At 35.7% G+C, this 26,722-nt stretch overlaps 1 pseudogene; it reads left to right on the plus strand.

Annotated features, from left to right (window-relative positions):
• The first annotated feature begins 1,478 nt into the window (after nucleotides 1-1,478).
• LOC129499369 (14-3-3 protein zeta/delta-like) lies at nucleotides 1,479-26,232 on the plus strand (annotated as a pseudogene).
• Nucleotides 26,233-26,722: the final 490 nt, after the last annotated feature.

A 26,722-nucleotide genomic window follows, 5' to 3' on the forward strand; every position in this document is an offset into this window, starting at 1 on the left:
TTCAGTAACAGGAAAAGATTTTTAAGTTGCCATATGTCATCCCTGTAGTGTGCATGTATATACATGTACACACACACACACACACACACACACCCACACAGTGATCTGTTATCTACAAGACACTCCTGGATATGCTTTTTAGCAAAATAGTTTTCATGGAAGATAGCATTTTCCTAACAAATCTTTGCTTGTGTTTAATGGGTGGTAGAATTTATGTTCTGCAAGTTTTCACTTAAAGTTTTAGAAAGAAACCATTATCATTCTAGAAAAAAAAAAGACTATTCAATAAATAAGTGCAGTCATTTCACCATCCTCTCATTTATTTGCATGTGTTAGTTTAAAACAATGGGTTCTGGCTATCACTTCATCTGCAACAAAGTGGTACTTAGGAAGAAACTCAGAGAGAGTAGATTGCTGTTATGATCTGATGTAAATACAGTGACAGTCTGAGTAAAATCCCAGGATTTGACTGAGAGTACATTCACATTAGGGTGGAAAGACCTCTTTATAAACTCCATCAGGGAATGTAAAAAAAACTTGGTTTTAAAATTTCTCAATTGGTAGTGGGACGTGCATGTGTGTCTATGTGTGTGTATTTTTGACACATGACCTATTTTTTTATTAATGAAGTGATAACTATTTTGCTTAATAGGTAAAGGACTTTGCATTATTTTTATCTTTCTGTTTAGTTTGGAAATTGTGGTCTTGTATACATACAAAATACAAAATTATCTCTCATCACAAGTGTGAGGTAATTTTTTGGAAGCACTTATCTATTGGCATTCATAATTTCTTTGTCCCGCACAAGCTAGATAATCCAAAATAAAGTTTAAAAAAGGGTTTTTTAAGGGGACTTTCTGGAATAAATCCTATGTGTGTGATTATATGCAAATTATGGAGGGAGGGAATACTTATGAACAGATGAAATTATTCTCTAATTTAAATTTGCCAGATAATCTGTCAGTATTACAACTTCAGTGCTGTGTTCTTATACATGGAAAAATAACTTTATGCAGTACATGTATCTGTGAATTATTTAAAAACAATTTTAATTGCTGAAACTACTGTGATTAGACTTGAATTTAGTTTATTCCCCTTCTGTTTAATACAGCAGCATATAATGTGACCCAGAGGGTGCTTTATAAAATTTAATGTGTTTAAGGAATCTCTAATGATGTTAATTAAGTTTGATCTTGCCTCTAGGATAGGACGGTCCTGTAAAAAATTATTTTTTAAATTAACCTGTGTGACATTCAATTTTTCTCCATATTAGGTAGCATCCTCAAAGTTAAGGAAAAAAGTAATTACTTTTAACCATATTAATTTTTAGAGGGAAGCGCTGGCTTTACATAAGGTATTAATGGTTTTACGCAATATACCAAATTATCAACTATATTTTTTTTATTTTTTGTATGCTATTGGCACTCAAGTTATAATGAATTAATTCAATTATAGAAAATCTATCGTATGACTAAAATATGCACAATGCTCTGAACAACAAGAAGGGTAAAGAAAATGAGTGGGTAATGCCGTCAAGGTAAATTCCATGAGGGTGGGATAATGTCATTTTCATTTTATTGAGTCAGATCATGGCACATAGATTATATATAGAAGATGGTTGTTAAATGTTGTACGTGTTGAATAGAAGAATGAATCCATAATGAATATAATGGAGAATAGATCTAAGGAAAATGTACAACAGGGACATATGACTATAATAATGCCTTAGAAAAATTCAGAGTGATATGTCAGTTCCCAGGAGAAAGTAATCATATTAGATTAAGATTGGGAGAGGGGAAGAAACCTAGGAAGGCTGCATCTCATAGGGATTCTTGAGATGGCATTGGAGGATAGAATAGAATTTTAACATCAAAAAATGGGTTTAGGAGTACTCCAGATAAAGAGAAATCACACGAAACAAGGGGCAGAGATAGTAACACATGGCAGGTGTTGGGTGATAAGTGACTACTCTGGATCAATTATAATGTGAGATTATGGACTGAAAAATATGAGAATATTGGACTTTAACATGCTCTGTTAGAATTAGAAAAAAGGAATAATTTATATTCTCTAATCTGTGGGATTGCCAAAATGCTCTACAATAAAGTAAAAAAATATCCTCAAACAAATTGATAGTGAAAACTATAACATTGCTTTAGGTAAATTGTGCCAGATTTTAAGAGGCAGGATTATCAAATCAGTACCTTAAATTAACCCCAGATTTTTTTAAAGATTTTATTTATTTACTCATGAGAGACACACACAGAGAGAGAGAGAGAAAGAGAGGCAGATACACAGGCAGAGGGAGAAGCAGGCTCCATGCAGGGAGCCTGATGCCGGACTCGATCCAGCAACTCAATCCTGGGACTTGATCCAGGGACTTGATCCAGGGACTCCAGGATCACACCCTGGGCCAAAGGCAGACGCTAAACCTCTGAGCCACCCAGGGATCCCCTAACCCCAGATTTGATTCAGAAATAGAAGACATGACTTTGGTAATCCTTTCAGTAAACACATTGTAAACTCTTTTGTCTTAATTAGATTTTCTTTTTGTGAATAGAATAAGTTTAGATATTTTTACATCCCCTTAAAGTTATTTCACTAATTATCTGTTTTCTAATTCAGCCACCAAGATACTTGGGTAATAAAGTTTTAATGATAAGAAATCATATATGTAGTATACATCTAAATCTTGGTCTCTAATATATATTTCTACTTTTCATATGTCATTTTAAAAATTATTTCTTGACTGTACTTTTATAGGAAGTATTGAAGAATTTTTCTTGAACACTTGCGTTTCCTATCTATGGCAATACTGTCATATGGCCATTTGAAGTTGTAAAAGACAATTGGATTGAAAGGAAGCAGATGTTTATTGCTCATGATGAACTCATGTGATGCTACTACCAAAGTATACATCTTCCATATCAATAAGATATTTTTTCATTTCTGCCTTTCTCTGTGTGCACTGGAATTTCTTATGTATGTTATTCACTGCAGGAAGTATAATGTTTGGGGGGAATATTGTGATAAGATTTAAGTGTCATACCAAAGGAATAGTTTTGAGAAATTAACTCAGGAGATTTGAACAGCTGCTTATTTCCTTTTTTTATTATTTCTAGGAAGTGAAACTTTTAAACTAGATTTTCTGAGGTGGTTTACAGATAGTTCATATACTAGGAAAAAGACAATAAGGTGCAGGAATCCAGGGAGAAGAAAATCTTTGTGTTTAAAGGTATATTTGAGAATATGTTTAAAATAATTTCTAGTGAAATATTGCCTTCACATCTTAATGAACTTAGTTAAGAGAAATTTTAATGTAATAGTAAATTTATACTCATCATTCTTCTCAGAACTTACTGGAATGTGAATCAGTTCCTAAAAACCATAGGACATTTATTTGGAGTCAATGTCTGCTTTTTATGATTCTTTTAAAATGAGAGGATATTCAGGGTCTTCTTAGTATCATCTCCTGTGGCCTTGCATGTGGTCTTGCACATCATTACACAAAGCTGAAATAATGTAGTAATCATAGAAATATTTATTTAAAGCCAGGACTAAGAATTTTATTTATGCTTGATTAACCAATCAAAGTTCCTTGCTCTCACCTTATCCTAGTAGAGGTAATAGTTAAGAAATGATAATCTCTTAGATTTACATTAATATTTACAGGTAACATTATGTTTTGAAATATATAATGTAATAATAAATAACAATAAAAAGTAAAAGAAAGCATAATTATGTTAATGTTAAAAATCATATTGCAAGTAACATAATTAATTTATTTGAGTTTCTCAATTAGGAAAAGTGTCATTAAATCTCTTAATCTCAATGTGTCTCTGTTTTTTTCAGCTGTAAATAAGTTTTAGTAATAACTCTGTCTTGTCTGAGCTGACATTGCTAGTGTGAAAATTGGACTCTAACCCAGGACTTCTGAATCCAAAATGATTATCCTATCTCTTTAGTAAAATGTCAGTTGTCCCAGAAAACAACCATACAAAGTGTATTGACTTTAAACCTTCACTTTTGTTCTATTTTCTCATGTATTTGAGCTAATTGCATGATGGAAAATTTTGAAATTTGAAAATTAAAATGTTCAGTCAAGAATTTAGACATTTTTGTCTCCTGATAACCACCAGCTATGCAGAAACCCAGAATCAAGAGATAACCTGAACTAACAATTTAGAGAGCATATGGTCCCATATCCTCATTTTAGGGAGGAAAATACTGGATTGATAGTTCTTTTTATAAAGACACAGCAGGGCTGTCCATGAACTCCATAAAAACTAGAAATAATATTATAATAATGGAAGTTTTGGAGGAAATGATTTTGTCTTTTTGAGCTTTTCATTTAAATAGTCCTTTTTAGGGATGCCTGGGTCACTCAGGGGTTCAGTGTCTGCCTTTGGCTCAGGTCATAATCCCAGGGTCCTGGGAGCAAGTCCTGCATCAGGTGCCCTGCATGGAGCCTGCTTCCTTTCTGCCTATATCTCTGCCTTTCTCTCTGTGTCTCTCATGAATAAATAAATAAAATCTTAAAAAAATAGTCCTTTTTATATTTGGAGAAAGGAAGAATTTTATCATATTCTTAAGTAAATAAAAAGCAATCCAGATATTTTGTGAAAAGGAGATATATGCAAAAGGCCGAAAGAGCCTTAGGGCCAAAGAAAAAGGCAGACAAGTCCAGCTTCATAAGAAATGGTACATTAAGGGGGCTTACAGGCAGAAATTTGTCTTCAGTGGCCTCAAGATGAGTAGATCTCTGCAACTCCATCTCCCATAAAACCTGGTTTTATAGTCCTAAAGGCTTGGGAGTACATGCTGAGGTACTACCAAGAGAAGAATGTTGTCACTACCGATGTCAGACAAATTATTGTTTGTGTTCTCTTCCAGGATTTTTATGGTTTCAGATCTTTAATCCATTTTGAATTTACTTTTGTGCATGGTGTAAGAAAGTAGTCCAATTTCATTCTTTTGCATGTAATTGTCCTGTTTTCCCAGCACCATTTGTTGAAAAGACTATCTTTTTTCTTGTGTGTTTTTCCCTCTGTTAATTAATCTATGACTATAGATTAGTCATGTGATTATATACATGTGAGTTTATTTCTAGAATCTTTATCTTGTTCCATTGATCTTATGTCCATTTTTGTGCCAGTATCAGTGTTTTGATTATTACAGTTTTGTAGTATATCTTGAAATCTGGAATTGTGATACCTCCAGGTTTTAGTTCTCTCTCAGGATTGCCTCAACTATTCAGGTTCTTTTGTGATTCCATACAAATTTTAGGATTAATTGTTCTAGTTTTGCAAAGAATGTTATTGGTATTCTGATAGGGATTGCACTGAATTATATATATTGCTTTGGGTAACATGGACATCTGACAATATTAATTCTTTGAATCCATGAGCATGGGATATCTTTCCATTTGTGTCATTTTCAATTTCTTTCATCAATGTTTTGCAGTACAGATCTTTCAACTCTTTGGTTAAGTTTATTTCTGGGTGTTTTATTCTTTTTGGTACAGTTGTGAATGGTGGTGTTTTTTAGATTTTTGTTTTGTGACTTCATTGTTAGTGCATAGTAACTACTGATTTCTAGGTATTAATTTTGTATCCTGCCACTTTACTAAATTCACTTATGCTAGTAGTTTTTTGGTAGAATCTTTAGGATTTTTGATATATAGTATTCTGTTGTCTGCAAATAGTGACAGTTTAACTTCTTCTTTACCAATATGGATGCTTCTTTTTTTTTTTATCTGTTGTGCCTAGGACTTCTAGTATTATGTTAAATAAAAATAGCAAGTGTGAATGTCGTTGTTTTCTTTCTGACCTTAGAGGGAATGCTCTCAGTTTTTCACCATTGAGAATGATGTTGGCTATGGGTTTTTCATAATAATGCCTTTATTATTGTTGAGAGTTTCTATCATGAATGGACGTTGAATCTTGCCAGATACTTTTCTGCATCTATTGAAATAATCATATGATTTTTATTCATTTTGTTAATGTCATATATGACATTGATTGATTTGCATATATTGAACTATCCCTGCATCCCAGGAAGAAGTCCTTCCTGATCATGGTGAATGATTTTTTTTTTAATGTGTTGCTATATGTGGTTTGCTAACATTTTTAAGGCTTTTTGCATCTATATTCATCAAGGATATTGGCTTGTAGTTTTTTTTTTTCTTTGTGCTGTCTTTGTCTGGTTTTGGTATCAGGGTAATGCTTGCCTTGTAGAATGTATTTGGAAGCTTTCCTAAGTGGAAGAAAATTTTAAAGTGACTCTTTCATGCTGTCATTTTGTAGCCCCTCTCTTTATTGTTTCCTAGATTTTAAAAGATATACAAAATCAATAATTTTTGGTTTTAATGAATCTATACTTCCCACCAAATATCAGAATTAGAATGTATATTTTACACGTGGTTGGGAACTAGAAGAAAGAGATTTTAAACTAACATGGTAGATTTCTTGCCTTTAATTTAGTCAATGGTCTCAAAGAGGATTCCCAAGTTCCCAAGATGATATACTGCCAGATTCAATAAAATAACACCAAACATTACTCAGGTTAAATAACCCATTCTTAGAAAAAAAAAAAAAAAGAAACAACAGGTGACTTGTTTTGCATATAGTCGGAAAGAAGTTTTCGTAGCACTGTAGGAAATGGCCAGTGGAAGGTTTCCCTCCAGCTAGTTATGGATAGCAGACAGTTAAGAAAATTAAGGTGCAGTGTTCTTTTGGCAGATTTTGTGAAATACAAAGTACTAGACTCTGGACTTTAAAATACAGATCATAAGTAAGAGATTTATGAAAATATGAATATAAACCATAATTTTATGTGTGTTCTCGATCTGTCTACTCACATATTTATCTAGAAAATGTGAATATTAAGCAAAAAATAGGAAAGAAAATAACCTCTTTGGATTTCAACTTTAATCTAGGATTCTGTTTCTACTTATTTATATGAGATAACAGATTTGCAAATCAAATTAAATTAAATATTAATTATAGGCTTGCAATCAATGAAGTAAAGAGCTGGCCTTAAGTAACATGGGAAGATTGGATTATTTCCTTTAAGTTTGTATTCTTAAATGCTCTTACCTCAGAGATAATAGATATAACCAGGAAACTTAGAAGAAAAACTCTTCCTTCCTCTTTTCTCACTAGCCATTGCAGTAATGAAAGGATCAGGTTTAGGAGATATGGGAAGAGAAAAGGCAAGAAAGTACTCATAGGTCTTATTAACTTAGTTGTACTAGAAATACAGGCTATGAATGAAAGTTTGAAATATTTTTATTTTTTAAAATACTACTTACATTTCAATAAAGACTATTTAAAGACTATATGCTGAATCTAGAAATCAGACTAAGATTAACATAAACCAAGAGTAGAGAAAAATAATTCTCTAAACAGACTTTTCTGAGGACTAGCATTCTTACCTGAAATCAGCTATGCACTGTGTAATTTTATAGATTTTTTTGTAGTTGAAAATGTACCATTTTTTAATTAAATTATCAATTTTTTAAAAAGGTCTTTTTTGTTTTATTCATGAGACACACACAGAGAGAGAGGCAGAGACACAGGCAGAGGGAGAGGCAGGCTCCATGCAGGGAGCCAGTCTGATGTGGGACTCGATCCTGGGACTCCAGGATCAGGCCCTGAGCTGAAGGCAGGCACTAAACTGCTGAGCCATCCAGGCATCCCAAAATTTTCAATTTTTTAATTCATTCTGAAATTACTGAAAAATTTCAATTTTGTTCTATTTGTTTCATTAAGGTTTGAGAATAATTTTATTTTTTAAAAGAGAGAAATGATGATTTCAATAAATGACATTGTTAGGAGTAATGGCAAGGACAGAGACTGAAACCATAGTACTAAGTATTTCCTGAAGGCACATGCTGATTCAGTTATGAGAAGTTGTATATAATTTAAAACAAATTCATATTCATGGCCAAATTAAAGAAGAAAATTCAATTTAACTTTTAAAATTCCTTAAGCAGAAACAGGTACAGCTTTCAGGCCAGTGCTCTAGCTAGTTGTTATTTCACAGCAGGAATTCTTCCTCTCCCTTTCTTCCTTCCTCCTTCTTGTCCCTTTCCTTACACATGTATTGAATACCGACTGTGTGGGTGGCACTGTTTGGTGCAGAGGCTAGGAAAAGATAAATAGCCTCTGACTTTAAGGGATTTGCAATTAATAGTTAAACAGCCTTGAAATTTTAACTTAGTTTGAAGAAACTAAATGCAAAGAGATTTAAAAGGAGAAAAGTCTTTAGGGATAGCCAATTCACGTGTAGTTATTAAGATTCTCATAAACAAGATCTACAACTGTATTCTTTGTCTAATGTACTGAAGACTGACTTTACAATCTATTAGCTTGTCGAGGAGAGCTATGAAGTTGCGGAATGAAACAAATAGCCTTGTTTTTTCCTGAATTAGAGACAGAGACTGGGATTGGAAGACCACAGAGGATGGATCTTTGAAACTGTCTCTCCAATGTGGCGTTAACCATTCTCCTTTTTCTTCTGACCTAAAAATACAGCTAGAGTATGAAAGGGGAAATAATAAAAACATTTTTTATAGTAGCCCTGTATCATATAATCCAATAATTTCAGCAAGATATTTGAAGAATTTCTTTGTCTTGTGGATATTTATCTTTTCCAAGTCTAAAGACTCTAGCAAATGGCAACATAATGAGCAGTGCAAAAACAACTCTTAGGTGACCAGTTTGCAATCAAAGCATGCTCTATGAATCCCTGTTATTATTCCCCCTTGTTTGCTTTATTATTTTCTGTCTTATTTTGTCTAAAGCTTTCTCTTACTTGATACTGCATCTTTTCAATAGCTCCTTTCTGTAAAATCAACTGCCAATGCTAATTGCAGAGGCTTAGTACATATGCACTGAGTGGAGACCTCAGAGATAACATCTTTATCTTAAATTTAATAGAGCCCAAGACTGCTCTTATCTTTTAATTCTCTCTGTAGCAGCTGCACTTATCTTTCATGAACAGATTTGAAATGTGATGAAAATGCTAACAAATTTGCCAATACATAACCTTTTCTTTCCAGTATCATTAAGGATTAGGGTGAATGACTCATTTTCTAGTATTATCCATATGCAATTGTGGTCATTTCTGACCCCTTAATTATTGCTATTAGATTCCATAGAATTTTAAGTACTTTGCAACTTTCCTATTATTTGGAAACGAAATATTTTATTTCAAAGATGCCAATATTACTGCTCTAATATTCAAGCATATTTCTTCAAAAGCTAAATTTTGCCTCATTCTACTCATAGAAATAAATAATATTAATGAATAAAATCTCAAATGAGGGATGCCTGGGTGGCTCGGTGGTTTCGTGCCTGCCTTTGGCCCAGGGCGTGATTCTGGAGTCCCGGGATCGAGTCCCACGTCGGGCTCCCTGCATGGAGCCTGCTTCTCCCTCTGCCTGTGTCTCTGCCTCTCTCTCTCATGAATAAATAAATTAAATATTTTTTAAAAATCTCAAATGATCTCCCCACTCCTATTTTCCCCACAAAATACTCACTTTTAATTAATGATAAATAATATAAAGAAATACACATTTTAAAAATTAAATGCCTAGAAGTCAAAATCTACTTTAGAGGCAGACAAAATTATTGATACTGCTATTTAGTTCTTACTAACTTTTCTATATTTCTATTGGTATGCCTGGCTGAAAATCACTACTTTTTATTCACTTGGATACAGGCAATAATAATAATGATAATGGCTAACCTTTATTTTGTACCTATGATGTGGGAGCCATTATACTGCCTGACTTGGAATATTTTATTAATTCACACAGTAATCATAATATATTCATTTTATAGCTGTGGTTAAGTATTTTGCCCCAATTTGCATAGGCAGAAACTGACATAACTAGGATTTGAACCCTTGTCTTTGTGAGTGATACCAAAACCAGCTGCAACCTCCTCCACACACACATTCAATCACTGTAGTATAATTTGTCCTTCATTTACCTTGCTCTCCAGGTGCCTCTGAGGATGAATGTAAATTGATTTATTTGGGACTTTTCAGAGCCATATTTTGCATGATAATGATTTTCTTTTTATCCCTCAAATTGTCACTTTATTTTCTACCCATAAGGTCTAATGCATTTTTATGTTTTTTTTTTTTCTGAGAACACAGTTGCTTATCTCTGTATTCCCTGTGCATAGCACAGTTTCTGGCAAATGGAAGACTCTAAGTAAATATTTACTTATTTTCTTATAGATTCATATGTAATTTTTATTTAAAATCAAACTGTGCATACAATTTTGCTAATAATTATTATCAAATAAGTTTAGAACATCAATCCGAACATCATCCCAAGTCAATAAGATCAGTTCAGATACATCATGTTTAATAGATCCATGGTATTCCTTGATATGCCTGTACCATAATTAATTCACCCAATCCACCATTTTTGAAATTTTAGGTAGTTTCCAATTTTTAGCACTTGTTATCAGTGTTGAGAGGCATGTCTCTATACTTAGTTCTTTATATATAGCTAGGCCCAATTTTTAAAGAAAAGGCATTTATTAGGTCAATGGGTGTGTACATTTCAAGTTTTGGTCGACACTGATAAAATTTATGTTCCCCACAGAGAGAGATGAGGTAGAAACAAACAAACATTGCTAGATAAAACATAGCTTTTATTTACTGCAACAACAGATTTGCTACAATATTCTGGGCAAGCCACCTAACCTATCTATAAGTTTATTGATAACATCCTGGATGGAGATTTAATGCCTGTTATAATTTACAATTTGTAAGTATTCACAGAACATGTAAGAAAACACTCAAAACTCAAAAATGAGAAAACAAAACATCCATTTAAAAAGTGGGCACAATATTTGAATAGGTCTTCACCAAAGAAGGTATAAGGATGGCAAATTGCATTTGAAAAGATGCTCAACATAATTTGTCATTAGGGAAATGAAAATTAAAATCATAGGTACCATTACACACACATTAGAATGATTAAAATAAAATAAGACAGAATAAAATAACAAAACCCGACAAAGCTGGTAAGGATGTGGAACAATTGTAACTCTCATTCATTGCTGATGGGAATGCAAAATGGTACAACTACTTTGAAAAACAATTGAGCAGTTTGTTATAAAGTTAAATATGCCATATGATCCAGCAATTCTACCCCTGGGTGTTCACTCAAAGGAAACAAATGTTTGTGTGTACATAAAAACCTATAGTGAATATTTACAGCAGCTTTATTCATGATTGCTCAAAATTGGAAACAACTGATATCCTTCACCATGTGAATGGATAAACCAACCATGGTATATCCATTCAATAAAATAATACTCTGCCATTAAAAGAAATGAACTGTTGATACAAACCAATAACATATATCTCTGAGATAGCTGAATAAATATAGACAGAACTGAGAAAACGATGTGCTTATATGAAAGAGATATGAATATTTGATTTCTGTGAAGCTATAGTATTTATCCATTTGTATTAAATCTATTTATTATTTTGTTTATTCTTTAGCCCATTCATGATCTCAGTAAATTATTAGTGAGTTCCTAAAAATAGGCCTGATAGCATTCCAGAACTGAAGGATAAAGATGAAAATACCTACCCTTGAAGAAGTTGTAATGTAGCTGGGGAGAGTTATTTTTCACTACTTAAAAACAAAAACATAAGCTATATAGTCAAACAAGCAGTTGTGAAATATATGTTCAAAGTGCCAGTGGGTGCAGAGATGAGGGTGCTACTAACTGCTTGGTAGAGTGTGAAACCATATGTTATATTTGATGCGGGATGGGCCTATGTTTGTTAAAGATTGATATGCATTTTCTAAAAAGAATTTGGGATGGTGTCACTGCATCTATCTAGAACTGAGTGATATGTCCTCACAATATATTTGAATGAAATAAATTACCAACTCCAAAGGCTATTTGGGAATAAATAGATTTTCTTTCTCTTGGATAGATGGTTTCGATATATGCTCCTAAATTGGGATTAGGCATACATCAATATAATATAATATAATATAATATAATATAATATAATATAATATAATATATAATCTGAATCATGAGTATAATATAATTTATTTGGGATATTATTTATTATTATTAAAGCACATTTTACTTTATAAAAAATTTTTCAGGTAAAACATGGATGTATTCTCATCAGGAATCTGGCAATATGTTATAATTTTGTAAAATCTCATGTTTTTCAAATTCTGTATTTCTCCAGAGAATATGAATCATGAGTAGGACCATGTTCTTTTGATTTTGATAGCATCACAGAACTTTTCCACAGGCAATTTGACATTTAATTATGTTAGTAATGGAATTTACAGAAGATAAAGATATATTAAATTATATTGTCATTATTTCAAAAATATTATTTCTGCATTTATCCCTGAGACCATCCTTCCATTCCCCATTTTCCCCTCTTCCCCCTTCCCAGATATTATGTTTTCTCTCTCAGAATTGAAGAATTTCCTAGTATCATTGTATATTTTTTCTATATGTAGTATTATATCATCTACAAATAGTGAAACTTTACTTCTTTCTTACCAATCTGGATGAATTTTATTTCTCTTTATTGTCTGATTGCTGTGGCTAGAAGTTTCAGTACTAAGTTGAATAAAAGTGTCATTGGACATCCTTGTCATGTTCTTCATCTTAGAGGAAAAGTCCTCAGGTTTTCACCATTGAGAATGCTGTTTGCTGTGGGTTTTTCACTTATGGCACATATTATGTGGAGGTATATTCTCTCTAAACGTACTTTGTTGAGAGTTTTTATCATGAAAGGATGTTGTACTTTGTCAAATGGCTTTTCAGCATCAGTTGAGATAGTCATGTAGTTTTTAACTTTGTCTTATTAATGTGGTGTGTCATGTTGATTGATTTGCGAATATTGAACCACCTTTGCATCCCAGTAATATATCTTATTGATCATGGTGAATATATTTTTAATGTATTTTTTTGTATTCAGTTTGCTTGATCTTGCTAATGATTTTCGCATTTATGTTCTTTTTTTTTATTCAATCTGCATTGTTTAATTAAAATATATACAAATATGTCCACCCAGTGCTCTAAATTTATACCTCTCTATACAAATATACAACAAAATAAGGCAAAAACTAGGGCATAAAGATGCTTAAACAAATATCTATAAAAACACCACAAAAATGCTCTTGAAAAAGTAGTCTATAGTGTTTCGCTCCAGTGAAGTACATCTTTTTAACCATATAATTGTACATAAAAGGTACATTCTTGCTGGCAAGCTAACTTTCAATCTTCTTGCACCTCTCATCTGTTGTCTGAATAATTTCCTGGTTTTTTTAATAAATTTATTTTTTATTGATGTTCAATTTACCAACATACAGAATAACACCCAGTGCTCATGCTGCCAAGTGCCCCCCTCAGTGTCCGCCACCCATTCACCCCCACCTCCCGCCCCCTTCCCCTTCCACCACCCCTAGTTCGTTTCCCAGAGTTAGAAGTCTTTATGTTCTGTCTCCCTTTCTGATATTTCCCACACATTTCTTCTCCCTTCCCTTATATTCCCTTTCACTATTATTTATATTCCCCAAATGAATGAGAACATATAATGTTTGTCCTCCTCCGATTGACTTACTTCACTCAGCATAATACCCTCCAGTTCCATCCACGTTGAAGCAAATGGTGGGTCTTTGTCGTTTCTAATGGCTGAGTAATATTCCATTGTATACATAAACCACATCTTCTTTATCCATTCATCTTTCGATGGACACCGAGGCTCCTTCCACAGTTTGGCTATTGTGGACATTGCTGCTAGAAACATCGGGGTGAAGGTGTCCCGGCGTTTCATTGCATCTGTATCTTTGGGGTAAATCCCCAACAGTGCAATTGCTGGGTCATAGGGCAGGTCTATTTTTTTTAAATTTTTTTAAATTTTTATTTATTTATGATAGTCACAGAGAGAGAGAGAGAGGCAGAGACACAGGCAGAGGGAGAAGCAGGCTCCATGCACCAGGAGCCTGACGTGGGATTCGATCCCGGGTCTGCAGGATCGTGCCCTGGGCCAAAGGCAGGCGCCAAACCGCTGCGCCACCCAGGGATACCGGCAGGTCTATTTTTTTTTTTTAATTCTTATTTATTTATGATAGTCACACAGAGAGAGAGAGAGAGAGAGGGGCAGAGACATAGGTAGAGGGAGAAGCAGGCTCCATGCACCAGGAGCCTGACGTGGGATTCGATCCCGGGTCTCCAGGATCGCGCCCTGGGCCAAAGGCAGGCGCTAAACTGCTGCCACCCAGGGATCCCGCCCGGCAGGTCTATTTTTAACTCTTTGAGGAACCTCCACACAGTTTTCCAGAGTGGCTGCACCAGTTCACATTCCCACCAACAGTGCAAGAGGGTTCCTTTTCTCCACATCCTCTCCAACATTTGTGGTTTCCTGCCTTGTTAATGTTCCCCATTCTCACTGGTGTGAGGTGGTATCTCATTGTGGTTTTGATTTGTATTTCCCTGATGGCAAGTGATGCAGAGCATTTTCTCATGTGCATGTTGGCCATGTCTATGTCTTCCTCTGTGAGATTTCTCTTCATGTCTTTTGCCCATTTCATGATTGGATTGTTTGTTTCTTTGCTGTTGAGTTTAATAAGTTCTTTATAGATCTTGGAAACTAGCCCTTTATCTGATATGTTATTTGCAAATATCTTCTCCCATTCTGTAGGTTGTCTTTGAGTTTTGTTGACTGTATCCTTTGCTGTGCAAAAGCTTCTTATCTTGATGAAGTCCCAATAGTTCATTTTTGCTTTTGTTTCTTTTGCCTTCGTGGATGTATCTTGCAAGAAGTTACTGTGGCCAAGTTCCAAAAGGGTGTTGCCTGAGTTCTCCTCTAGGATTTTGATGGAATCTTGTCTCACATTTAGATCCTTCATCCATTTTGAGTTTATCTTTGTGTATGGTGCAAGAGAGTGGTCGAGTTTCATTCTTCTGCATGTGGATGTCCAATTTTCCCAGCACCATTTATTGAAGAGACTGTCTTTCTTCCAATGGATAGTCTTTCCTCCTTTATCAAATATTAGTTGACCATAAAGTTCAGTGTCCACTTCTGGGTTCTCTATTCTGTTCCATTGATCTATGTGCCTGTTTTTGTGCCAGTACCACACTGTCTTGATGACCACAGCTTTGTAGTACAACCTGAAATCTGGCATTGTGATGCCCCCAGCTATGGTTTTCTTTTGTAAAATTCGCCTGGCTATTCAGGGTCTTTTCTGATTCCACACAAATCTTAAAATAATTTGTTCTAACTCTCTGTGGAAAGTCCATGGTATTTTGATAGGGATTGCATTATACGTGTAAATTGCCCTGGGTAACATTGACATTTTCACAATATTAATTCTGCCAATCCAGGAGCATGGAATATTTTTCCATCTCTGTGTCTTCCCCAATTTCTTTCAGAAGTGTTCTATAGTTTTTAGGGTCTAGATCCTTTACCTCTTTGGTTAGGTTTATTCCTAGGTATCTTATGCTTTTGGGTGCAATTGTAAATGGGATTGACTCCTTAATTTCTCTTTCTTCAGTCTCATTGTTAGTGTATAGGAATGCCATTGATTTCTGGGCATTGATTTTGTATCCTGCCACGCTACCAAATTGCTGTATGAGTTCTAGCAATCTTGGGGTGGAGGCTTTTGGGTTTTCTATGTAGAGTATCATGTCATCGGCGAAGAGGGAGAGTTTGACTTCTTCTTTGCCAATTTGAATGCCTTTAATGTCTTTTTGTTGCCTGATTGCTGAGGCTAGGACTTCCAGTACTATGTTGAATAGCAGTGGTGAGAGTGGACATCCCTCGGATCTTGTTCCTGATCTTAGGGGAAAGGCTCCCCGTGCTTCCCCATTGAGAATGATATTTGCTGTGGGCTTTTCGTAGATGGCTTTTAAGATGTGGAGGAAAGTTCCCTCTATCCCTACACTCTGAAGAGTTTTGATCAGGAATGGATGCTGTATTTTGTCAAATGCTTTCTCTGCATCTATTGAGAGGATCATATGGTTCTTGTTTTTTCTCTTGCTGATATGATGAATCACATTGATTGTTTTACGAGTGTTGAACCAGCCTTGTGTCCCAGGGATAAATCCTACTTGGTCATGGTGAATAATTTTCTTAATGTATTGTTGGATCCTATTGGCTAGTATCTTGTTGAGAATTTTTGCTTCCATGTTCATCAGGGATATTGGTCTGTAATTCTCCTTTTTGGTGGGGTCTTTGTCTGGTTTTGGAATTAAGGTGATGCTGGCCTCAGAATGAATTTGGAAGTACTCCATCTCTTTCTATCTTTCCAAACAGCTTTAGTAGAATAGGTATGGTTTCTTCTTTAAACATTTGATAGAATTCTCCTGGGAAGCCATCTGGCCCTGGACTTTTGTGTCTTGGGAGGTTTTTGATGACTGCTTCAATATCCTCCCTGATTATTGGCCTGTTCAGGTTTTCTATTTCTTCCTGTTCCAGTTTTGGTAGTTTGTGGCTTGTAATTTGGATGTAAAGTTCTGTAGGTATCTGTGAAATCCATCTGGTCCAGTGTATCATTTAAAGCTCTCGTTTCTTTGGAGATGTTGTGCTTAGAAGACCTATCGAGTATAGAAAGAGTTAGATTGAAGTCACCAAGTAGAAGTGTATTATTATCTAAGTATTTCTTCACCTTGGTTATTAATTGATTTATATATTTGGCAGCTCCCACATTTGGGCCATATATATTGAGGATTGTTAAGTCCTCTTGTTGGATAGATCCTTTAAGTATGATATAGTGTCCCTCTTCATCTCTCACTACAGTCTTCGGGATAAATTTTAGTTTATCTGATATAAGGATGGCTACCCCTGCTTTCTTTTGAGGACCATTTGAATGGTAAATGGTTCTCCAACCTTTTATTTTCAGGCTGTAGGTGTCCTTATGTCTAAAATGAGTCTCTTGTAGACAGCAAATAGATGGGTCTTGCTTTTTTATCCAGTCTGAAACCCTGTGCCTTTTGATGGGGTCATTAAGCCTGTTCACGTTCAGAGTTACTATTGACAGATATGAGTTTAGTGTCATCATGATATCTATTCAGTCCTTGTTTTTGTGGATTGTTCCACTGAACTTCTTAAAGGGGAATTTTAACCGTCCCCCTTAAAATTTCTTGCAGAGCTGGTTTGGAGGTCACATATTCTTTCAGTTCCTGCCTGTCTTGGAAGCTCTTTATCTCTCCTTCCACTTTGAATGAGAGCCTTGCTGGATAAAGTATTCTTGGTTGCATGTTCTTCTCATTTAGGACCCTGAATATATCCTGCCAGCCCTTTCTGGCCTGCCAGGTCTCTGTGGAGAGAGGTCTGTTGTTACCCTAATACTCCTCCCCATAAAAGTCAGGGATTTCAAAAAAAAAAAAAAAGTCAGGGATTTCTTGTCTCTTGCTGCTTTAAGGATCTTCTCTTTATCTTTGAATTTGGAAGCTTAACTATTAAATGTCGAGGTGTTGAACGGTTTTTATTGATTTTAGGAGTGATCTCTCTATTTCCTGGATCTGAATGCCTGTTTCTCTTCCCAGATTAGGAAAGTTTTCAGTTATGATTTTTCAAATACATATTCTGGCCCTCTGTGTCTTCTGGTGCCCTTGGGAACCCCAATTAAACGTAGGTTTTTCTTCCTTGGGCTGTCGTTTATTTCCCTTAATCTATTTTCATGGTCTTTTAATTGTTTGTCTCTTTTTTCCTCAGTTTCCCTCTTTGCCATCAACTTGTCTTCTATTTTTTTTTTTAACTTGTCTTCTATGTCACTCACTCGTTCTTCCACCTCGTTAACCCTGGTCGTTAGGACTTCTAGTTTGGATTGCATCTCATTCACTTGATTTTTAATTTCTGCCTGATTGGATCTAAATTCTGCAGTCATGAAGTCTCGTGAGGCCTTAATGCTTTTTTCTAGAGCCACCACTAGCTGTATAATAGTGCTTCTGAATTGGCTTTCTGACATTGAATTGTAATCCAGATTTTGTAACTCTGTGGGAGAGAGGGCTGTTTCTGATTCTTTCTTTTGAGGTGAGGTTTTCCTTCTAGTCATTTTGCTCAGTGCAGAGTGGCCAAAAACAGGTTGTATTGGGAAAAGGAGAAAAAGAGAGGAGAGAGAGAAGGAAAGAAAAGAGAAAAAGAAAAAAGGAAGAAAAAAAAAGAAGAAAAAGAGAAAGAAAAAAAAAGAAAGGAAAAGGGTGGGGGAAGGAAACAAATCAAAAAGCAAAACAAAACAAACAAACAAACAAACAAAAAAACAAAAAAAAATACACGGGGAGTATCTTCTGATTCTGTAGACTTTAAGTCCCTTGACTTCCCCTGGAACTGGTCCGTCCAGCTGGTCTTCTGGGGGAGGGGCCTGCTGTGCTGATTTTCAGGTGTTAGCACTTGGGGAGCTGCTCTGCCCCCTGCCTGCTGCAGGGCTCAGTGGGGGTTGTCCCCGTGAGTCCCCAGGAGGAACAGCCACAGTGGCTGCGGCAGCTCTGCAGCCCTGGAGTCAGCTCCCGCAGTAACTCCGGAGCTCTCCGTCTGCAGGGCCTGGAGGCTCCGGGGCGGGGCCGCTGATCTGCTCAGCTCGGGGCAGGAGCGTCCTCGCTGTCCTGGGCCCTCCCGGCCTCGGCCTGTCCCGGGGGAGGCCGGATCCTGGGCTGTGTCCCGGCGCCCTGTGCTCCGTGGCCTGCGCTGTTGGATTCGCGCTCCCGGTCGCGCAGCCGCCTCTCTGCGGAGCCGCCGCCCGAGCCCCTCCGAGCTGCTCCGGGTCCCGCCATGCGCGCTGCAGCCCTTAGGGAGCTCGGCGCACTCTCCGGGGCGCAGGTGTCTGTTAGTGTCCCCGGGAGCCCGAGGGCATCCCCGCCCTCCTGGGTCCTGCTCTAACTCCCTGGGGGCCCCTTTCCCCCGGGAAGGTTGGTGCAGCTCCTGCTCCTCCGGGACGGGGCTCTCCTGTCCTGGGGACACTCGCCCCGGCCTCAGCCCGGCTCCTCGCGGGGCCCCTCCCCCTCGGAGGCCTTTTGTTCCTTTATTTCTTTTTCCCCGTCTTCCTACCTGGATAGAAGCGCGAACTCTTCTCACTGTAGCGTTCCAGCTGGTCTCTCTTTACATCTCAGGCCGAATTCGTAGATTTTCAGGATGATTTGAAGGTTATCCAGGTAATTAGGTGGGGACAGGTGACTTGGGGACCCTACTCTTCTGCCATCTTGCCCCTCCTCCTCTGATTTTCGCATTTCTGTTCATCAGAGATATTGGTCTGTAATTCTCTTTTTTGATAGTATATCTGGTTTTGGTATGAAGGGAATATTGCTTGATATAATGAATTTAGTAGCTTTCCTTCCTCTTTAATTTTTGGAGTAGTTTCAGAAGAATAGGTACTTGCTTTAAATGTTTGGTAGAGGGGATTCCTGGGTGGCTCAGTAGTTTAGCGCCTGCCTCCGGCCCAGGGTGTGATCCTGGGGACCCGGAATCGAGTCCCACATCAGGCTCCCGGTGCATGGAGCCTGCTTCTCCCTCTCCCTGTGTCTCTGCCTTTCTCTCTCTCTCTCTCTCTCTCTCTCTCTCTCTCTCTCTCTCTCATAAATAAATAAATAACATCGTTAAAAAATAAAAAAATAAATAAATGTTTGGTAGAATTCATCTGTGAGGTCATCTGATTCTGGACTCTTGTTTGCTGAAAGTTTTTATTACTGATTCATTTTCATTACTAGTAGTTAGTCTGTTAAAATTTTCGGTTTCTTCCTGATTCAGTTTTGGATGGTTATGTTTCTAGGAATTTATCCATTTCTTTTAGGTTGTCCGGTTTGTTTAAATATAGTTTTTTTCATAATAATCTCTTATAATTCTTTGTATTTCTGTGGTATCAGTTGTTATTTCTCCTCCGTTTCTGATCTTATTTATTCAGGTTCTCTGTCTTTATCATTTATGAGTCTGGCTAAAGGTTTATCGATTTTGCCAATCTTTTCAAAGAACCAGTTCCTGGTATCATTAATCTATTTTTTCAAAGTCTCTATTTCATTTATTTGTGCTCTAATCTTTATTATTTTTTTTCCTTCTACTGAATTTTGGGTTGTTATCTGTTCTTCCTTTTCTAGCTCCTTTAAGTGTAAGGTTATGTTATTTATTTGAGATTTTTCTTGCTTCTTGAGGTAAGCCTGAATTACTATAATCTTCACTCATACAACAGCTTTGCTGCATCCCAAAGATTTTGAAATATTGTGATTTCATTTTTATTTGTCTCCATGTATTTTTTTGGTTTCCTTTTTGATTTCTTGGTTGACCCATTTATTTTTTAGTAGCATGTTATTTAACTTCTATATATTTGCATTATTTCCAGACTTTTTTTGGTGATGGAGTTCTAGTTTCATAGTGTCATGGTCAGAAAAAAATGCATGGTATGACTTTAATATTTTTGAATTTATTGAGACTTGTTTTGTGGCCTAATATGTGGTCTCTTCTGCAGAATGTTCCATGTGCATTTGAAAAAAAATGCATTCCACTGTTTTTGGATAAGATGTTCTGAATATACCTGTTAGGTCCATCTGCTTCAACATATCACTTAAAGCTAATTGTTTCCTTGTTGATTTTCTGCCTGGATGATGCATCCATTGCTGTAAGCAGGGTGGTAGAGTCCTCTATTAATATTGTGTAACTGTTCATTTTTTCCTATATGTCTGTTAATAGTTGTTTGATCTATTTAGGTTCTCCCGTGTTGGATGCATAAATAATTACAGTTATTATATCCTCTTGTTGGATTGTTACCTTTATTATGATGTAGTATCCTTCTTTGTCTCTTATTACAGTCTTTGTTTTAAAGTCTATTTTGTTTGATTTAGTATTATTTCCCCAACTTTCTTTTTTACTTCCATTTACATGGTAATTGTTTTTCCACTTTTTCACTTTCAATCTGCCTGTGTCTTTAGGTCTGAAATGAGTCTCCTATAGGCAACATATAGTTGGGTCTTTCTTTTTTATCCATTCAGCCACTTTATGTCTTTTTATTGGAGCATTTAGTCCTTTTAAATTTGATTTAATTATTGATAAGTAGACACTTATTGTCATTGTATTACTTGTTTTATGGTGGTTTTTGTAGTTCTACTCTCTTCTATTCTTTTTCTCTAGCTCTCTTCCCTTGTAGTTTGATAGCTTTCTTTAGTGTTATGTAAGGATTCCTTTCTCTTTTTTGTGTCTGTACCTATTGTAAATTTTTGGATTGTTATTACCATTAGGTTCATATATAGCATCTTATGTGTATATGTTAAGGGTCTATAAGTATGAACCCATTATAAAAGCACTAAATTTTTACTCCATCACAATGTATATGTTATTCTTTATGTCTTTTTATTTTGTGAATCCCTTGACGATTTTTATATATAAAATTGATTTTACTGCTTTATGCTTTAACCTTTGTACTGGTTTTATAAGTGGTTAATCTACTACTTGTATCATATGTTTGCAATTACCTATGATAATTTTTCCTTTCCTAGTTTCCCTACTCCTGATCATGGCCTTTTCTTTCCACTCAACGAATTCCCTTTAATATTTCTTCCAAGGCTGGTTTAGTGATGACAAACTCATTTTGCGTGTGTTTGTGTGGGAAACTCCTTATCTCTCCTTCTGTTCTAAATGTTATGGAAGGAGTATTTTCAGTTGAAGGTTTTTTTCCTTTTAGTACCTTGAATATACCATGCCACTTTCTTCTGCCTGCAAAGATTCTGCTAAAAAACCTATTGATAGCTTTATGGAGTTTCCCTTGTATGTAACTGTTTTCCTACCCTTCCCTCCCCACCATTTCCTTTCCTTTTTCTTTCTTTTTGGTGCTTTTAAAATTGTCTATCACTGTGTTTGTTTTTTGTTTTTTTTCCATTGTAATTATTATGTATCTGGGCATGGACTTCCTTTGATCAATTTTTTTTTCTCTGTTCCTCCTGGATTTGGATGTCTGTTTGTTTTCTCAGATTAGAGATGTTTTCAGCTCTTATTTCTTCAAAGAATTTTTTCTGCTCCTTTCTCTCTCTCTTCTGGGATCCCTACAATGAAAATGTTATTAAGCTGGATGATGTCAAGTTCCCTTAATCTAGTCTCATTTTTTTAACATGTTTTTTTCTACTTGCTGTTCAGTTTGATAGCTTTCCATTACCCTGTCTTCCACAATGCTAATTTATTCCTTTTCCTCCTCTAATCTTCTATTGATTCCCTCTAGTGTTTTTCATTTCAGTTACTGGGTTCTTCATTTCTGATTGAATCTTTTTTATATTTTCTATCTCTTTGTTGAAAGTCTCATTGAGATCCTCCACTCTTTTCTCAGGTCCTTTATCTTTATTACTTAGAATTCTTTACTAGGTATATTGCTTATCTCTATTTCCTTTAGCTCTTTGGTTGTGGCTCCTGTCTTGACAGCCTGCAAGGTACTCCAGCAGGGATGGATGCCACTCCAAAGTGACCCTTGCCCTGAGGAGAGGGAAAGATAACAATACATACCAGTATATCCACAGCCCCACCAGTGAAACTTTATAGCTGGCACAGAGGATGCCCTGCCCAACAGTGTACCTGCAGTTCTTGCAGATGGCCTAGGGTAATGTGTCTGGTCTGATTGCCAGCCTGCCCACCAACAAAAGCCTTTCAGAGTGCAACACAGGGAGAGCACCATACAGTTCAGTGTGACTGCAGTCCTGGCAGGTAGGCTGTTGGCAGATATCTGGTATAATAACTAACATGGCCCAATTATAACCTGGAAGCAGCCCCAGAATGGTCACTTAACAGCACAAGGGCCAAACCCTTTGCAGTGTGCCCACAACAGGAAAAGTGGGATGTTACATCTGACTAGACTGAAGGCAAATGTGGCTCAGCCACAACAGTATAGGGCACACACAATCCACATAGGAGAAATTCCTAAAGTGCCTAGTTCTGGTGAACACAGGGCATTGTGCTACAGGGTATCACACAACCTCTTCTTCATAAGGCTGCTACTTTCAAAATCAGGAGCTGTAGCTGACTACTCTAATACATAGAAACAAACACAGAGAGTCAGATAAAATGAGGAGATAGAGGAATATGTCCCACATGAGATAACAGGACAAAGCCACAGTCAATATTTTTTTCTTTGTTAAGGTTCTTTAAATGTTTGGCTACATTTAGTTCCATAGACTTCTCATCTGAATTTTAAAAATGCCTCATTAGTATCTACTGAACACAAATCTTTTAGGCTTTTGAATGTGATTTTTTTGAATCTATTGATCAATTTGGTGAAAATCGACATCACAACAGTACTGATGATTCTGGTCCATGAACATGGTATATTTCTCCATTTATTTAGGTTTTCCTTAGTATCTCTTGGTAACATTTTATGGTTTTAATGCACATATTTTACACATTGTCATATTGATCTTTAAGTATCTAATACCTTTATGCTATAAGTGGCACTATTTTTTTAAATGGCCCATCTTTTTGTTTCAATTTATGAATATTCATTGCTAGTATATCAAATGCAATTAATTTTATGTGTTGCTCTTATTCTTGCAAACCTGACTAGGTTACATACTAGCTTACATACTAGCTCTAATACAAGTTGAAAATAATAGACATCTTTGATTTGTTTTGATCATAGAAGAAATTAAGTCTTTCATCATGATGTATTATGTTAACAGTAGGATTTTATAGATGTTCTTTATCAAATTGAAGTTTTCTTCTATTCTTGGTTTGTTCATATATAAGTTTGACTGGAGGATTTGGACTTTTTCTCATTTCACAATTCCATGTATTTTTCTGAAGCACCTGGAGGTGGGGAAGAGCACATTTCCCTTAATTAGAGAAGGTAATAATAATGAAAAAGAACCTAAATAACTCTGAAGACAAACTTGGCTAAATGACAATTTTGACTAAGACACTGTACACTTACATTCACGTTTAATCTTTAAGGAGGAACATTCATTTTTGGTAGTGCCTAAGACAGTGCTTTGCAAATAGTTGGCTATTAATAAGTACATTTCTTGGATAAAGTGAGAAATTCCATATACAGTGTCAAAGATTGAACTAGACAGAATTAAATAGGCAATCAAGGCTATTATAGTAGGGTAGAGAGATTGAACTCTTAATGAAAGGTAGGAGGATTTCTTAAGCATTAGAGTGAGCTAATGAGAAAGTACTGAAAGACTTTAAGGGGAGTGACAGTCAATGTGATTAGACCATTTGTCTTTGCTAATTGGTACTTATTAATTAAGACAGGGAAATAGGAATTGATGATCACATTTTTAAGGGATGACTTCCAAGTCCTTGAGAAAGATATTCCTGGGAAGTAAAATGGACAAGGGGCTGGAGAAAATTTTCATTTTAAAGAGAAAAAAATTTACAGTTGAAAGATTTCTAAAGTACATGCTTTAAGAAAAGTGAAGTCAGGGGCCAGTAGTGTGAAAGAAACCTGTCTGAAATTTAGTCAAACCAAGGGTTACTTTAAGGCCTAAGGCCATCTTGGGAAACAGATTGCTGGTACTATTATCCAGAAGTCTACACATTTAACCTTTACTCTTTTTTACAAATGTAGATTTATACAAAACAAAAGAGAATGGAAAGATTAACATAAATCTATCATCATAATAGACAATAACTCAGAGGATAGGTGTATGGAATCTTTTTATATGAAAATGCATGTAATTTTACTTATTCTAAGGACCTGCAGCAATATTCTAAGAATACTGCAGCAAATACAATATAATGGTTCTACTTAAGGCTCATTATTGGGATTTATGATGATTTGGTTTTATGATGATAATTTTTTAGATAGCTAAATGGTCTTTAATTTTTTTGTCCCTTCTATATATCTGACTTCAGTTGTTCAGAATAGTTAGCTTTACTATAAATGGATTTTAAAAGTTATGTAATTTTTTTGCAGATTTTAAATGTATAAAATTATAAATTATGTTAATAAATTTCCATTTATGCCACATTTTGCTAAGTTATTCTGTTGAAATTATGTATTCTGATAATAGCAACTAAAATTTTTGTCAGTTCCTTTAACACAGGGTAGTAAACCATATTACATGTTACTTTTAAGGGAAAACACATTTTTTGAAATATTTGTATTAATTAGGTCAATTTAATAATTAAGAGATGTAGTTAATTATATCTAATCCTGATTATATACAACCTTCTTTGTATTATATCCAACTTGATAATTGCAATGGAAATATCAAGTATGTTTTAAAAGGACAATATTGTTGGAGAAGAAACTATCTTCTATTCAAATACAGTATTTGTGCTAATAATATTTAGAAGAATTCAGGGAGACCCAAGGTGGTGAAACCCACCCAGGTACCTGAATAAGTGAGACTTGCTCCCAAACTCTGCAAAAGACTGGAGAAAACTTTATTGAAGAGATTGGTGACAGGGAAAACATTCAGTATTTTCTGAACTGAAATTTCTGCAGGGGTTCATAGGCTTGGTTTAGAACTTTCACAAGGTAAAAGAAGCTGGTGTAATGAATTTAGGGATGAGGAAGTAATACAAGTAATATTTATTTCATAGTACTTTCTTATACACTTTGCCACAAATTGAAAAAGTAAACTGTACCTCTGAGCAGATCCAGCCTTGCCACTACCATGGCTCAGAGACCACAAAACACTTTTCTACCCACTGCCAACCACTTCTGACACAGAACATCCAGTAAAGTATACTGGTGCAGAAGGCCAAACTGGCCAAGTAAGCTGAGTAATACATTAACATAGCAGCCTGCATGAAGTCTGTAACTGAGCAAGGAGCTGTATTATCCAACAAGGAGAGGAATCATCTCTCAGTTGCTTCTAAAAATGTCATAGGAGCCTGTAGGTCATCTTGGAGGTTTATCTCAGGGAGTGAGCTAATGATGTGAAGTGCTGAGAGAAACAGCAGGTGGCTTGAGAAAACAGAAAGTGATCTCAGAGGTGTCTGCAATGGTGTACTGTCTCTTTGGGAAACTTGCTTCACAAGCACAGAGCAAAGTCTTCTGCTTGAAAATGTAAGAAGACTACTACTGATACTTGGCCAGGTTGCTGCTGGTGGGGACCAGAAAGAGACTATGAATCCATCATAACAGGCATACCAAGAAGTTGTTTAAATCAGTAAAAGGAAATGAAACCAAAACATCCTATGGTGTTAGGTCTGGGCTGTCATTTCTCTGTGTTTTCTTGTGCAATTCTGAACTTCCTGGACAAAGACTGCTCTTTTGCAAAGACAGCTTCCTTTCCTGTTTAATTGAAATATAACTGGCATATAATATTGTGTAAATTTAAGGTTTGTAGCATAATAATTTAATATATGTATATATTACAAATTGATTATCACAATAAATTTAGGTAACATCTCACATAGTTACATTTTTTTCCCTTGTGATAAGAAATTTTAAGATTTATTCTCTTAGCACTTTCAAATATATGGTGTTATTAATTATAGTCATTATATTGTACATTACACCCCCAGAACTTATTTATCTTATGATTGGAAGTCTGTAGACTTGATCACCGGTACTCAATTCTCCCATGACACCCCCTCAAACTCTGGCAACCACAAACCTGGCTCTATTTCTAGGAGTTTGGTTATTTTAGATTTCACATACAAATAAGATCATACAGTATTTTTCTTTCTTAAGATCTATCCATGTTGTCACAAATGGCAAGATTTTTCTTTCTTTATGGGTGAATAGTATTCCTGTACGTGTGTATTTGTGTATGCATGTATACACTAC

This window comes from Nyctereutes procyonoides, unplaced genomic scaffold (genome assembly GCF_905146905.1).
Source record: "Nyctereutes procyonoides isolate TBG_1078 unplaced genomic scaffold, NYPRO_anot_genome, whole genome shotgun sequence".
Lineage (NCBI taxonomy): Eukaryota > Metazoa > Chordata > Mammalia > Carnivora > Canidae > Nyctereutes > Nyctereutes procyonoides.